Consider the following 14967-nt stretch of genomic DNA (forward strand, 5'->3'; position numbering starts at 1 on the left):
TTCTGGGCTAGATGTCAGTGATGGAGAGGAACAGTTATCAGTCCATGGTGAAGGCAGGTAACGAGAGGCAACAACCAGCCAGTTTTTTCCAAGAAGCCCCACCACTGAGGAAATGCAGGAGTACCTTGATGAATAGTGTCCAAGAAGACGAAAGAACAGACGACATGCAGTGTAGTAGGAATGGGAATCTTGGCAAGAAATGCAGCCATATGGTTGTGACAGGGCCAGCGTCAGATGCAGAAGACCTGAAGGAGATGCAGATGGAGGATGCAGATTTACAACCAGTGCTAGAGTGGCTGCAGCGGAGTACAGTGCAACCATCTTGGGAAGAAGTTTCCAGGCCAAGCCCTGCAACCAAGAGTTACTGGAATAAGTGGGACCTTCTTTGTTGTAACGGACCACTGGAGCATCAGTGGGAGACAGCCGATGGCCTCAGCAAGTATTGACAACTAGTGGTTCCGAAGAAGAGGAGGTCCAAGATCTTGGATGAGTCCCATAACCAGATCACTAGTGGGCACCTGGGAGTGAAAACAACTCTAAGCTGGCTGTGACACTAGTTGTACTGGACAGGCATGAGTCAGGATGATAAAATGGTGTCAGACCTGTGATGTGTGCTGTGCCAAGAAGGGACCCAAGAAACGTGGTTGCGCCACTCTCCAGCTGTAACAAGTGGGTGCACCGATGGAAAGAGTCGTGGTGGACATTGCTGGACCTTTGCCACTCACTGAAAGAGGAAATCGGTATATATGTGTCACCATGGCCACACAAAGTGGCCAGAAGCCTATGCTGTCCCTGATCAAGAGGCTGCAACTGTTGCTCAGGTGTTGGTTGATTAGTTTTTCTGTATTTCTAGGATGCCACAAGAGCTACATTCAGAGCAGAATAGATATTTTGAGTCTACTGTTTTCCATGAGTGCTGCAAGTTACTAGGGATTAAGAAGACCAGGATGACCCCACTAAGGCCACAGTCAGATGAGATTGTGGAGAAATTCAATTGGACCCTGGGGCAAGAACTGACCATGTAGTGCATAGATTGACAAACAAAATGGGACAGGAAACTACCTGCATTGCTGATAGCATATCGGTCTGCATCCCATGAGTCTACTGGCTACACTCCTGCAAAACTGATGTTGGGCCACGAGTTACGTTCACCTGTTGACTTGTTAATGGGAAGACCACCTGGTGAAAAGCTGCCTACAGACACCACCGGCTATGCAAAGCACCTTCAGGAAAAGCTGGCTGAGGTACATCAAGTGTGAGGAACCCTCAGATTTTCAGGAGAAGTGATAAAGTACAAGTATGATGCCAAGGCAAGTGAAGTGAGCTTCAAGGATGGTAACCAGGTTTGATTATACAATCCTCAGCGTAAGAAGGGACAGTCACCGAAGCTGCAGAGTCCATGGGACGGGCCTTACACTGTGTTGGACAGCCTATCTGACGTGACGTATCGGATTTGAGGAGGCAGGAAGTCTCGCCCAAAGGTGGTACGTGTGAACAGTCTGTGGCAGTACCATGGGCCAGGACTGTACAGCTGGGACGTCTCCGAGGAATCGTGCTCACCTGCAACCAAGGACGTTGAGGAGGACTAAGGAGCTGAAGCGCATGAGGATGGTGACAGTTCCCCAGGAGAAGCGAATCAAGAAGAGGACCAAGACCCTCCTGGAGGAGTGGACTGTTTCAAGGCCATCTCTATGTTAAGGCCTGGATGTACTAGCGGCAGCTGATGATGACGTCACGGGGGAAGTCGGTTAGTGGAAGTCAGTGGGGTGCCACACACAGGGTGACTATGTTTTCCAGCTTCCCTGTTTTTACGAGTTTATAAGCAATTTTTCATGGCTTGAGGTGTGTCCACATATACCAGGCAATATGTAAGTGACTAGTGATCATGCTGAGCAAAGACTTTTGTCATTGCTTTGTCGGTTTGTGCTGGGAGGTATAGTTTTTAGGGAGGCGTCCCTGTAAGCTGGCGGAAATGGCGGGCTGAATGTAAACAACGATGGGCAACTAATTTATAGCCGTGACGAACTTGTCTCTGGTTTCCCTTGGCACGACAGCTCTAAATGGAATTTCTGAGATGTTCAAACGTACTGGGTATAGAAGAAAATGAGGACGGCGTTGCCGGGTAAGAGTACGGTGCAGAAGGAGGGGTTCATAACCTCCCTCTACCAATGTGTGTGTCACGCAATGTCCGCTCAGCGCTCAGTAATGAATAAAGTGAATGAACTGGCGGCCCAGTGCAAATGGAATTATGCATCCTGAAAAGCATAGCTATCTGCTTAACAGAGATTTGGCTTGACATACAGTAGAAAATGACCAAGACTCTGCTTATCAAACAGATGGCTTTGAATTAATTAGATGTGACAGATCAACATAACGGGAAAAACGGTGGTGGTGGTGTTTCTGCATACGTTAACAGTCGGTGGTGCAGGGATATAACTTGTGAACAAGGTCTGGAATGGGAATATTAAATTCATGTCATTGTCTTTGAGGCCATTCTGCCTTAATGGTTTTATACATCCCACCTGGTTTTAATGTGAAAACTGCTGAAGAACACCTGTATGATGAAGTGTGCAAGATTCATGCTAGTTCTCCAGATGCAGTTAAAATAATAACAGGAAATTTTAATGGCTCACATTTTGAGAACTGTATTCCTCATTACCAACAATATATTCATTTTGCTACAAGAGGTGAGAGTATCTTGAACCACTGTTATGGCATGGGAAAATAAGGAAGTGTCTAAAAAAAACTCAAACCATTAAGACTGTCGGACCATGACATGCTTTTATTAACACCCATTTGTAAGCAAAAGCTGACATGGAGTGCGGATTCATGTGAAAGTATGAAACTCTTTGAGGCTGTTCAGATCAGACTGACTGGAGTGTGCTGTATGATGTAAATGCTAGTACTGATTACAGTGTTGATGTCTTCAATTCATACATTTCTTTCTGTGCTGATATTGTGGCTCCAAGTAAAACAGTGAAAAGCTACCCAAATAAACCCTGGATCACATGTGAACTTAAACAATTGCTGAATGAGAAAAAAAGTTGTAGGCAACGATAGGACAGATTTAAAAACTTTACAGTAAAAAATTGATATGATTGTCAAATGCAAAAAAAAAATAAATAAATAAATAAAATATGTACACAGAGAAAATTAAAAACCTAATTAGGTTTGACACAAAGGCAGCTTGGAGTGGTCTTAGGAAAATCACTAGTTTTACAAAGAAAGCAGGCATGCCAGATGTACAGAATCCTGAAAATTTTTGTAATGACCTAAATAACTTCTACTCTAGGTTAGACATCCATGACTTTTCCATACACCAACACACCATCTCTGAATTCTTGAAAACCAAAAATGATGAGCAAATAGTTTTAACTCAGATCGACATCATGGACAGCTTGAAGAGAGTGAAATGTGGTAAAGCGGCTGGACCTGATAAATTATGTGCAAAGGCAGTTTCTGTGAGGAACAACTAGCTCCAGTTCTGTGTGAAATATTCCATTGCTGTCTAAACAAGGCATACATACCGAGACTGGAAAATTTCTGAGATTGTACCTGTTTCAACACCCAGGACACCAAGATGCCATAATGATTATCAACCAGTGGTTTTGACATGTATTTTTATGAAATGTCTTGAACATATTATCAAAAAAATTTGGTGTTGGTCTTAAGATTGTCGTACAACACTCTCCAGAATACCACTTATCAAAACCTCGAACGCACATCGCAAAAGTTCTCGCAGATTTTCTCGTAACCCAGACACCTTACAGAATCTGCTACCTGGTTTTAGAGTCTAATCTGCGGAATACGAGGTTTTTCCTTATAGGCCTATACTTATATATGTTTTTAAGTTATTCTATGATATTTTCTTGTGTATTTGGATGTTTCCTACAATGGGTTACATAAGGTTAAGTTATGTTAGTATGAGTAATATTTTTATTATTTCTGACAGAAATGAATGTCAGCTTTGAATTAATCACATTATAAAACATTAAAAAAAGATAAAGTAAAGCTTCAAAGTGAGTTGGGTGTATTTCTGGAAATTTACCCTTTTAGTACTCGATGATTTATGAACGAATATGATAATCGTGTTGCAAACGACAGGTTTGGACTGAGTTTCTCTTAGCCTATTCTACAGGAGCTGGGACTTGGTTTTGTTATTCTGGTTTTAGTGTCTAATCTGCGGAATATGAGGTTTTACCCTATATACTGATATATTCACACCTGCAATAACGACTTGCCTTTGCAGCTGGCTAAGTGGGCAGGCCTTGATGCAGGTGTAAAGGCATAAGAAATGGGCATCATTTAGAAATTTCGTTATTAGTGGAAATATGAACATTTTTCTTTGTTTTGTAATATGATATTAACTTGTGTATTCAGCCCTCAGGCTGCCTCCCCCTGAAGAGGGGAGGGCAGGCGACGACACTCTCTGGCGCATGCTCAGTTTAGATGATTTTCGCCTGCGGCCAGGCCCCCCCCCCCCCCCAGGTTGTGTTATTCACCACTTCTAATTACTCTTATATGGCAAAAGTGATTGTAGATGTGTAGGCTACATGACTCCTGTAGTACAGTATGCTGATGATCCTGCGTTAGTTTCACTTTGTATGAACATTTTATCTTATTTACAGGCAGGAACTAGACTGTTTTACTAAATGGTGCAAGGGCAAGTTCTTGGAGCTCTATGCCCACAAAACTAAGGAAATAGTAGTTGATTTCAGCAAAGCACTAATAGCAGAGTAACCCTTGATAATTAGTAACTATACTTACGGTGTTCACCGAGCCAAACGTAGTTAGCTTTTTGAAATACCTTAAAATAAGCTGGTGGCATCCCTGCACATTCTACGTGATACCAACTTTGACATAAATTACACTATAGAAGTTGTTTCTTTTTGTTCTTTGTTTATTTTCTTCCTCTTTTGTCAGAGTAAACTATATATGACTAGACTGTTTCTGTGTTGTAAAGTTCTATGTTTCTCTTCATACAGTAGTCGTGCACTCACTGCTATCACACCTTACAGTAAAAATGCTAAGCTTCAGTAGCATTATTAATTTCCTTCACAGTGTCAGTGTAACCTAACCTAATGAAAAGTATCATATCTGCCAAAGGTACGTGCTGACAGAAATAGTTATAAGAAAGTAGTAAATAAATGTAAGATGAAGGAATGAGATAAGTACGGTAGTACGAGCAACAGCAGCAAACGAGTGACGTCACAAATCTCACACCAGGGGGCGGATTCTGAAAGCTCAAAAATCCTCGGAAATCCACCATCTTTGGGCGTAAGGGCAACTTTTTATTTAACTGCATATTCTGGAGCCCTAGAAAACGAGCGCAAACCCTATGCGGCGTTGTCAATTCTCCTCGTAGAGTTGTGCCATGTGAGGGGCAGCCCTAAGTACATCGTAAGCCTCATAACTCTCCTATTTTTACAAATGTTGTAGCTCAAACATCCCCCAAATCCTCAGAATTAAATCATGCATCAATTAATCCTTAAGTACATACAACTGCTGCGATTTTTCAAAAAATAATAAGTACAAGTGGCAGCAGATCGTCGTAGACGATGCCAGAATACTATAACGGAGCAAGTACTACTTCAACATAAGTGGTAAAACTAGCAATGTCGGCCAATATTGCCTTTACTGCAAATTACAGCTTAATGATATAATGTTCACAAAAATTCGATTAAACAAACCAGTGTAAAGAAGAAGCTCATCTAACATATATGTTTATAGCCTACATGACACAATGTCGAAAAAATTATGAATCAGCACACGTATTTCTTCCTCTGAGAAGTTCACTGGCCTTCTATACATAATATTTTGGTGGTCCTCCACTGCTTCAATACCGTCGTGGAAATTATGACTGGCGGTGGAAACATCGTCTGCTACCACTATGACGTCATACCCTGGTGTACTGTGATTGGTTACTGAAGTTTAAATAGAGAAACCTTCCGCTCCTTGATTGGCCAACACTTGCGCTGGTGCAACCTGGTGTTGGTCTTAAGATTGTCGTACAACACTCTCCAGAATACCACTTATCAAAACCTCGTACGCACATCGCAAAAGTTCTCGCAGATTTTCTCGTAACCCAGACACCTTTCAGAATCCCCTACCAGGCCTTCACATAGAGACGGCCTTGATTGTGTGGAGGAGCAAGGACATCGTCAGAAGCGACATAGAAGACTTGATAAGTTGAAGGATTATTTTGTGCATAATTATATTTTCCCTTACGATTAAGGTTTGTGTTTGTATATACTGTGTAGTTTTGTCGGGAAGACAAAGAACTAGGGAGGGGGTAGTGTTAAGAAGTGAGATTTGCCAGCTAGGTGCTCGAGAAGGTTCTCGGCCAGGGTTGCCAGATTCGCGACGAGTCTGGCGGCCAGTTTTGGAAGCATCTGACGGCCATATCGGCCAAACCATTTTTTCATTTCTGCCAAATCACGGCCAAACTATCCTATTGATATCAAATTTATAAGTTGCACAATCATAAGTTATATAAACATTGAATATTTGCCTACCTTATATAACTATGAATAATTTGGAGTGTATTGCTGCAGCTGGAATAGGAGCATCTGTCATTTTGAAGTGGGTTTGCCATTATCCTTTAACAAAAGTTGTGAATTTACAATCGCCTTTACACACTGCATGATTCACAAACAGCCAGGTTTTTTAAAGTTAGATATCCAGTATCAAGGTTTTCCCTTAATCTCATTCTTATCTTTGTTTCAGTACCAAATATTAATGTTTTTGTTTGTTACTTACATGTTATATACTTGCATCATTGTTTTATTTTCTAATTACATACTTGCTTAAGTCTACTGGCTTAACATTCTTATTGACAAAAAACTATGGACTCTCTTCTTGGAAAACCAAAATCATATTAAATGCTAAGATTTAGACTATGAGAATTGTCACTGTGAAGTAAATAAGTCATTATCGAGGTAGAGTATCTAGCAATACTAATTTCGTAAAACTGGTAGTCCTTAACTGGCAACACTTCGAACCGAACGTGTTGGATTCGAATGGGAGGGGAGAAAAGGAAGGGCGGAGGGGGGGCGGGTGCTGGGTCTGGTATAAGTATTAACTAACCTTACATCACGTTGGTTCTTTCAAAGGCTTGCAGAGTTTTTGTAAGTATTGCTAAAAATTTTATTTCATTCTCCTCTACGTCAGAAGAATGAAATTAGGCCAAATTACGGCCAAATAGTTTGGCCGTGGGTTTCAACTTTCTTCACGGCCAGACGATTTTCAATTCGGCCAAATTTCTGAAATCTGGCCTTGAATACGGCCATCTGGCAACCCTGTTCTCGGCGTCTCGTGTACGGTAGTTCTGGTAGCTGGTACGAGTCCGTTGCCAGTTTGTCTGCTGTTTGTGAGCACAGTTATTTCGTAAGTTATGAATTAATTTCTCTGCCCTTTTTCTTATATAATGTTTTATTTAAGTGATTCCTTGTTAAATTATGTAATTTAAGTTCGTATGGTAAATGATTTAGAGTGTCTTGTAATGTAAGACAGCTTTGGCATGTTTTGGTTGTCTCGGAATTGGCAACTGTTGCCCATCGAAAGTATACTAGAAGTTTCGAGAGTAATGCAAGCATAAACATGGCGAGAGACTAGGGCAAGTTTAGTCGGTTTTCAGTTAAGTTTGAGTGTAGTGCAGTGCTGTTAATGAAGTTTGTGAAGTGCTGCTGGCAAGCATTAAGTGTACCTATAGTTAGCGAAGATTGTTTTCGGTACTTGTGAAAACGGTGGTGTGAAGACTGTAATAACAGTGTTGTCAATCATTAAGTGTAACAGCAGTTGGTAAAGTTTGTATACCTCCAGTGCTTGTGAGAACAATGATGTGAAGTTGGAAAGCATTAAGTGGAATTACTTGGAAAATAAAGACAGTGAACTTTAAGCCAGTGTTTATTTTCACCTCAGCTGATCTTGTATGCTGTACACCTTAAGGCTGACCATACGAAGAACAACTCACTGGGCAACGTCCTTCCTGTAATGAACTACTGCTGTTGGAGCCTGTGGCAGTATGGGAAGAGGACGTAACACCCCAAAGGAAGAAAAAGTAAATTTCAAGATCTGTTAATTTCGAGCGATCCAGACACATTTGTAAACTGGCCCAATTACTTATACCTGATTCAGATTTGATTACTGGCTTCCGATACAGACATGATGTTGAGCCAGAACAGAACCGAATTTGGATCTATATGCAAACGGCTGTCGGTACTTGCATTGGGATGATTCAGGTCATCTGGCTTGCCTGTACCATTCCGACACCACGTGCCATCACAAGCCAGCATCGGTACGGTTCTGATCCAACACAATCATGTTTGCTGGGTAAATGAGACAGTGTTACTTTATCCCCGTTCAGTGATCTTAGATAAGTCTTGATTTATGGAGACTGCTGCGTGGAGTTGCGAGTTAGACATATTAAACTTTGTGAATGAGTAAGTGTGAAGGAGCCAGGACTCTTCCTTGTTGCACGCCAACATTAATCGAGTGGAAATTGGAATATTCTTATCTTTCTGTTGCCGAGACATGAGAAAATCAGTGGAACAAAAGGTGATAGGCCATAACAAGGGAATTTGGATAGCAGAGAGCTGTGCCACACTCTGTCAAAAGCTTTAGAAATATCAAAGGCTACAGCATGGATTTCCTCCTGATGGATAATATGAGTCAGTGTATCTTCCGTGATGACAACCTTACTGTCTGTCATTAGTTGTTGGATTCAAGACGTTTAACAATACACTTATTAATTACAATCTCAAAAACTTTACCGGGAGAATATATGATGACTTTTGGTCTGTAATCAACGGGGTCAGAGGATATTGGCCTCGTCTCAAGAATTAATGAATGAAAATGTACGAATGCATAATATATATAATTTAGCTAGAACAGGAGCATATTCTGGAGAACACTTTTTCAAAACGATTGGAGAAATTTCATCTGGGCCTGAAACTTTCTTGGTTTGTGAATTGTCTAGATCGATTTTACATATGTATAGTCTATTTGATCGACCTGTGCACCTGAGATGTATGGGGCAAGTAGGGTGTGTCTGATTCACAGTTGCTGATTGGCCGCCGATGATGTCATTGAAGTAAATGCAGGCATGTACTGTAATACAACATGTGGACGTAGGTGTACTCCGTGGGTGAATATTACAGTGCAACATGCGGACGTGGATGTACACCGGTGATGGATAATTTACTTCAAACGTCACTCATCGTTTTATAAAACTTTATAGTCAATTTAATTTTTTTTTTATAATAGTAAACTAAGCTAATTTTGACCTCTTTAGCTTTGGAAATCATTCCATATTTAAACTGACTGTTTATGTTGCAGGTAATTTGAAAATATAAATACATATATGTGTTAAAATAAGAAGAGCTGTAGATTTACATCATCGGTGGCCAATCAGCAGCTGTGTATCAAACACACCCTACTCGCCCCATACATCTCAGCTGCACAAGTCAATGAAATAGGGTATAGTATGTATCTTAAGTGAAGCAATTTCAGGAGAGTCGAGTTGTAGTACAAGAACATTCTGACTAACTTCCACTAAGGCAGAATTTGTGGCAATGTGCTAGCAATGATGTTTCCTTTTCCACGTGGATCATTTCTAATGTTTCCATCTGAAGATTTTAGTGAGGTAATGGGTGATGACTTGTCTAAGTTGTTATTGAAAGAACTAAGAGTTGACCAGAATATTCTATTGCCATTAGGATTATTTAATAGTTTGGATGCTTGGCTGTGAAGAAAGTTTGGTTTGCCGAGATTATTACTGCTTTGCATGTTTTCATGCAATTTTAAATTGATTGAGGGTTTCACTTACATTTATCTTCAGGGCTTTTGGGTTGTTGTTCTGGCACAACTTCTGTCAAACCATTAAGGGGAGTCCGATCTTGTAGTAAATCGTTGACTGGGTATGAGCAATTTCATACCAGCAAGTAGAAAGTTGTGATTAGGTAGAATCGTCGGGGGAGAACGACTGCCATGGAATATCAGCGAGATAATTTCTAAATCCATACCAGTCTGCCCTATCGACTTGCCATCTGTTCACTCTGGTTCAGAACGGAGGTGTTTGGGGAAACTGACTAGGCATTGATGAGATTGTGGTCCTAGGAGCCAGATGGTGACTGTATTTCTATCCTGTACTGATGTCGGTTATCTGTCAGGAATAGGTCCAATAGACAGATTTCATGGTCAGGATTATCTGGTATTCTGGTTGTTTTTTTTGCCAACTGCATGAGACTAAAAGATTCTGCAGACAGTTCGCATTCAAGACCAGTATCATCAGTCCTGGCAGAATGCAATAACCGCTCTACATTTTGGACATTAAAATCGCCCCAAATGTTAAGTTCAGTGATAAGTGTGAGGTTAACGTTGGTCAACTGTGTAGTTATGAAGTCAAATATGTTAGGTTCTGAGGAAGCATTAAGGGAGCAATTGAACCAGAGATATATTTGGTAATATTTTAATAACTTAGTTTGTATAATAAATAAGGAAAGTTAGCTGAAGCAAAGTTCAAAATAGTGTCAGCTGCAAATTCAGATTTGATATAACAACAAGCGCCACCGCTGTTACGGAAATTTGTGAGGAGATTACCCGGAAAACTAAATGGGGATATGTCAATAGAAGGAGACATTTGGGTTTTTATGAGGAATAGGACTAAAAGGGATACAAAGTGGAGGAAGTCAACAGATTTCAGATTGGTATTAAGACCACGGATGTTAGCATAATATAAGGCTGAACCCACACTTCTCCTCTGACGAGCATTAGGTTGCGGCCACACCGAACGCGATGAGCGGGGAGGTAGCGGCAAGCGATGAGCGGGGAGGTGAGCGTCAACGCGATGCGTGTCCAAATAGGAAGCGGCAACCTTGTGGGCGACACATAGAAGCATGCCTATAGTGAAATATCCTTTGAACAAGTCACTACCTACTGAATTATATTTCATAGATTTAGCCTATGTATTGATAAATAATAAAATTGTCGATGTTCATTACGTATAAACATATCCACATACATATAGTGTATACACTCATCTGTTTATTAGTTTTAGACCTACGGTGTAACAAAGGGAATAGACCAATAAATACTAGTATGAATTCTAGACATTAATGGTCTTTTATAGGTTTTATAACAACGGTGGAACAAACGTTACTTAAGCAATCGTATGACAAATGCTAGATTATAATTTATCATTTGTATGCAGTTATTCAGGTTTCTTCCCAGTGTTTCCTCAACACACCAGTATTTTTGTGGAGTGGATCATTTGTATCCCACACAGCTCTTCTGTGGTACACGGCTTCAGTTGGGTGTTCAGTAGACATAATTACCAGAACCTAACTGGCTCAACACGCAGTATCAGCATGAATGAAAGATGATGCAAATGCCTGGGGAGTGGGGGTGTCACTAGGCAGTGTGCGACATTTTGGAACTGCATCACGTAGCGACGAGCGTGGAGGGTGAGCGGGGCGACAAACCTCTCCGCTCATTCAGTGTGGCCACCCACATAATATTTAGTGTGTTTTATCCTGTCGCCTCATCCCTTCCTGCTCAAGTCGCCCCGCTCGTCGCGTTCGGTGTGACCATACCCTTAGTGTTTGCAATAACCGCTGTCGACACAGTTGCTTGACTGCGACCAGGAAGGCACTGTGCTGCCAGCCCCACCCTGCTGATGGTGCCATTCCAGGGTACCACAGAAATGGCTGAAAATTAGTACTAGTGCTATGAGGGGATGGAAGCAGGTGTGATATCTAACGTGCACTTAGTGTGGTGTAGAAATTGGAGGTAGAGGTATTATGAGGGTATGCTGGCCTACTCTCTGTGTTGATGATAACATGAAAATGTTCAGCAAAGGAAGAGGGTCAGGAACAGGTCCTGAGGGCTGGTGAAACGGTACTCCAGCTCTCCCTGTCACCAGCTTGCCATGCATCTCTTTAGTACCGCCCTGTTCGACTGGTGCTACAGTAATAGCAGTCCATAAAATTCCACTGCATGACATATGCCTCACCCAGACTTTTCCACTGATCCCGATCTTGTGCTATTTCTTTCCATTCCAGAACCCTAAGATCTCGAACGAAATTGTCTTCATTGTTTGCTCTTCTTTCTCTTGGACCCTGTATCTCATGATGTAATTTTTAAATTCTTCACACCACCTAGATGATGGACTTGTTGTTGGTCTATATTAATCAGTTATTTCCCATTGTGTTGTTTTCCTTGTCCATGTGTTGTGTCATCTCCAAATATGGCCTGCCTACTGTCATTTCTTTTTTATTAATTTTATTACGTCTTCTACTACGGTCCGCTCCCTAATCCAAGGTGATTCTTTCCTATCTCAAAGAGTGATTCCTAGCAACGATCATTCCAAACTTCTCTAGGCACGTCTTAAGTTTCTCTCCAGTGGTTCTGTCATTATCTAAATCTCACAGCCGTAAGTGATTACGGGGAGAACACGGTATTTAAAAACTTTTGACTTTAAAGACAATGGTAACATGCCATTTAAAACGCTACTGTGTCTACCAAACGCCCTCCAATCCAGCTTTTCCATCTACTTATTTTAGGTTCGAATGGCGGTTTAGTTTGTACAATTAGTTCTAGGCATAGGCCTACAAATTCATCAACTAATTTTAAAACTTCCATTTGGATTCTTGTTTCCCCAATTTGACCTTGGTTATTAAACATGACTTTTGCTTTTGTTTTTTTTTAATTATCTTCAGACCTACGCTAAGGCTTTCTCAGTTTAAGTCATTGAAAAACTGTTGCTGTTTTCCACCTAACTCGTTAAGGGAATAATGCCGTCAGCGAAACAGGTTACCGGTACCCAGATATTCATCTTCTTTTTTAAATCCTTTACAACTCCAGTTAAGCTTTCTAAATCTAAACATGCTGTAAACAATTTTGATGAGATAGTATCGCCCTGGCATACTCCTTTTTTTAGTTAGATATTCCAGTATATATATGAAACATAATAGTCACTGTTCCATCTTTGTATGTGTCTTCCAATAATCTACAGTAGATCTCATCTACACCCTGTCTACGAACTACACTCAGTGCCGCTGTTGTTTCTGCAGAGTCGAAGGCCACACACAAACGTTTCCTTGCCACATTTGTCCTCTCAGTTATTTGATCTGGTGCATGTACTGTATGTGGTCGATGGTTGACGATCCAGATCAAAAGTCTGATTGCTACCTAGTCTGGTTAGAGTCTAGCACGTCTGAACTTCTAATGGTAATGGTATTTGTGAATAATTTGTATAATACTGACAACAGGCTAATTGGTCTGGTAGTGTTTAAGATCTTTGAAGCCTCTTTCTTATATACTAAGATTATTACTACGTTTTCCATGTTGTTGGGACTTTTACCTCTCTAAGATATTTCATAACGAGTTTTGATAGTTTTCCCAAGGTAATCTTTCAACATCTTTGATTAAAACTAATGTGATGCCATCTTCTGATGCTCTACGTTCTTTCACAATTTTCAAAGCTGTATTTTTTTTTTTTTTTTATCATATATGGGTACAGCTGGAATTTCTGTAGATATTGGGTTTCCTCAGACGCTTGGTCTGTCGTCAGAGTAGTATTGATGACCATAAAATTCTTCCACAGTTTTGACAAATTCTTCCCTATTATGTGTTATTTCACCATATTTTTATTTCACCATTTGGTTTCTTTAAAGAATCCGTCTGTCTTTTCCCAGTCCATAGTCTCTTCTTTGCTGTCTATATGCAGTTACTGAGATTAAGGCTTCGGTTATTTTCTGCATGTTGATTTTCCGCACATCTTGCTTTTTCTTATTATCTATGTTAATTCTGTTGCTACTGCTTTATCTCTAGTACTATTACATCCATGTTTCTACGTTTCTGCATTAACTGAGTCGTTTCGTTTGAGAGCTTACTACTGGTTTGCATTACTGCCTTCCCACGCACTTCAAGTGCTGCTTCGTTTCAGTATCTTGGTGAAGTTTTGATTTATTTGAAAAACTTTTAGGTATTCCTCACTGTTATGGAATGAATACCTGTTATAGACGCTGATACTAAAGTCTTTTTACCAATTACCAAAGCTAGATAAGGTAGGAAGTGTTGTTCATACAGGGTTATGCATTGCTATTCATAAGTTAATATTTAGTTCACATCTAATCATTCAGTGATCGCTACCAACGTTTACTTTATTGATGACTGTTACATATTTCAGTATATCACGTTAATTTGTAAGTATGAAATCAATCTATTTTTCTTTTTTTTAACCATCTGGAAAATTCCAAGTTCATATTCAGCAAACTTTCTTCTCAAAGAAGGTATTCATGATTTTCAGTGACGGTTGCTGTCGCTTGTACCAGAGCCTGACCTCTTTCATCTCTTGAGTGTGTACAGTGATTCCATTTGAAGTCTCTCCTGCTACCTTTTTCCTATAATAGGATTGAAGTCACCCATGATCACAGGACTGTGGGGCTTTCCTTTGTCAATAGCTGACTGTACTTCATAGAACTTAACATTTTCATTGCAATAGGCTAACTACTTGTTGGCACATAACTTTGACCACCTTTAAATTTTATTTTGTTTATTTATTATTATTATTATTATTATTATTAATTTATTTATTTATTTATTTTCGTGATGAGGGCTGCCCTTTCGTTTATACTAAAAATTCTGCAGTTTTCTTCTCAAAATTTTTGTAACAAGGAATCCTATTCGATGCTCTATCTTACTACCCTCAAATTTGCCTGTTCAGTATAGCACATGTCTGCTGCTTAATATTGTCTGATCTTCACCTGATCTCCTTATTTCTCCATGTCCTACGACATCTCATCTGATCGTAGACAATTTCTCAAGCACTAGGAGCAGGTCAGCTTCCGATTTTATAGTCTTATTGTACGTGTAGATGTTCATTAGCCTATGGTGGCCTAATCTTTTACCCCAGAGATTCTTAGCAACCCTCTACTCCTGAGCTATTTCAGTAGCCACTGTAACCAA

This window comes from Coenobita brevimanus, chromosome 111 (genome assembly GCF_032717465.1).
Source record: "Coenobita brevimanus isolate Jiangsu-jjx chromosome 111, ASM3271746v2, whole genome shotgun sequence".
In the NCBI taxonomy this organism is placed as follows: Eukaryota; Metazoa; Arthropoda; class Malacostraca; order Decapoda; family Coenobitidae; genus Coenobita; species Coenobita brevimanus.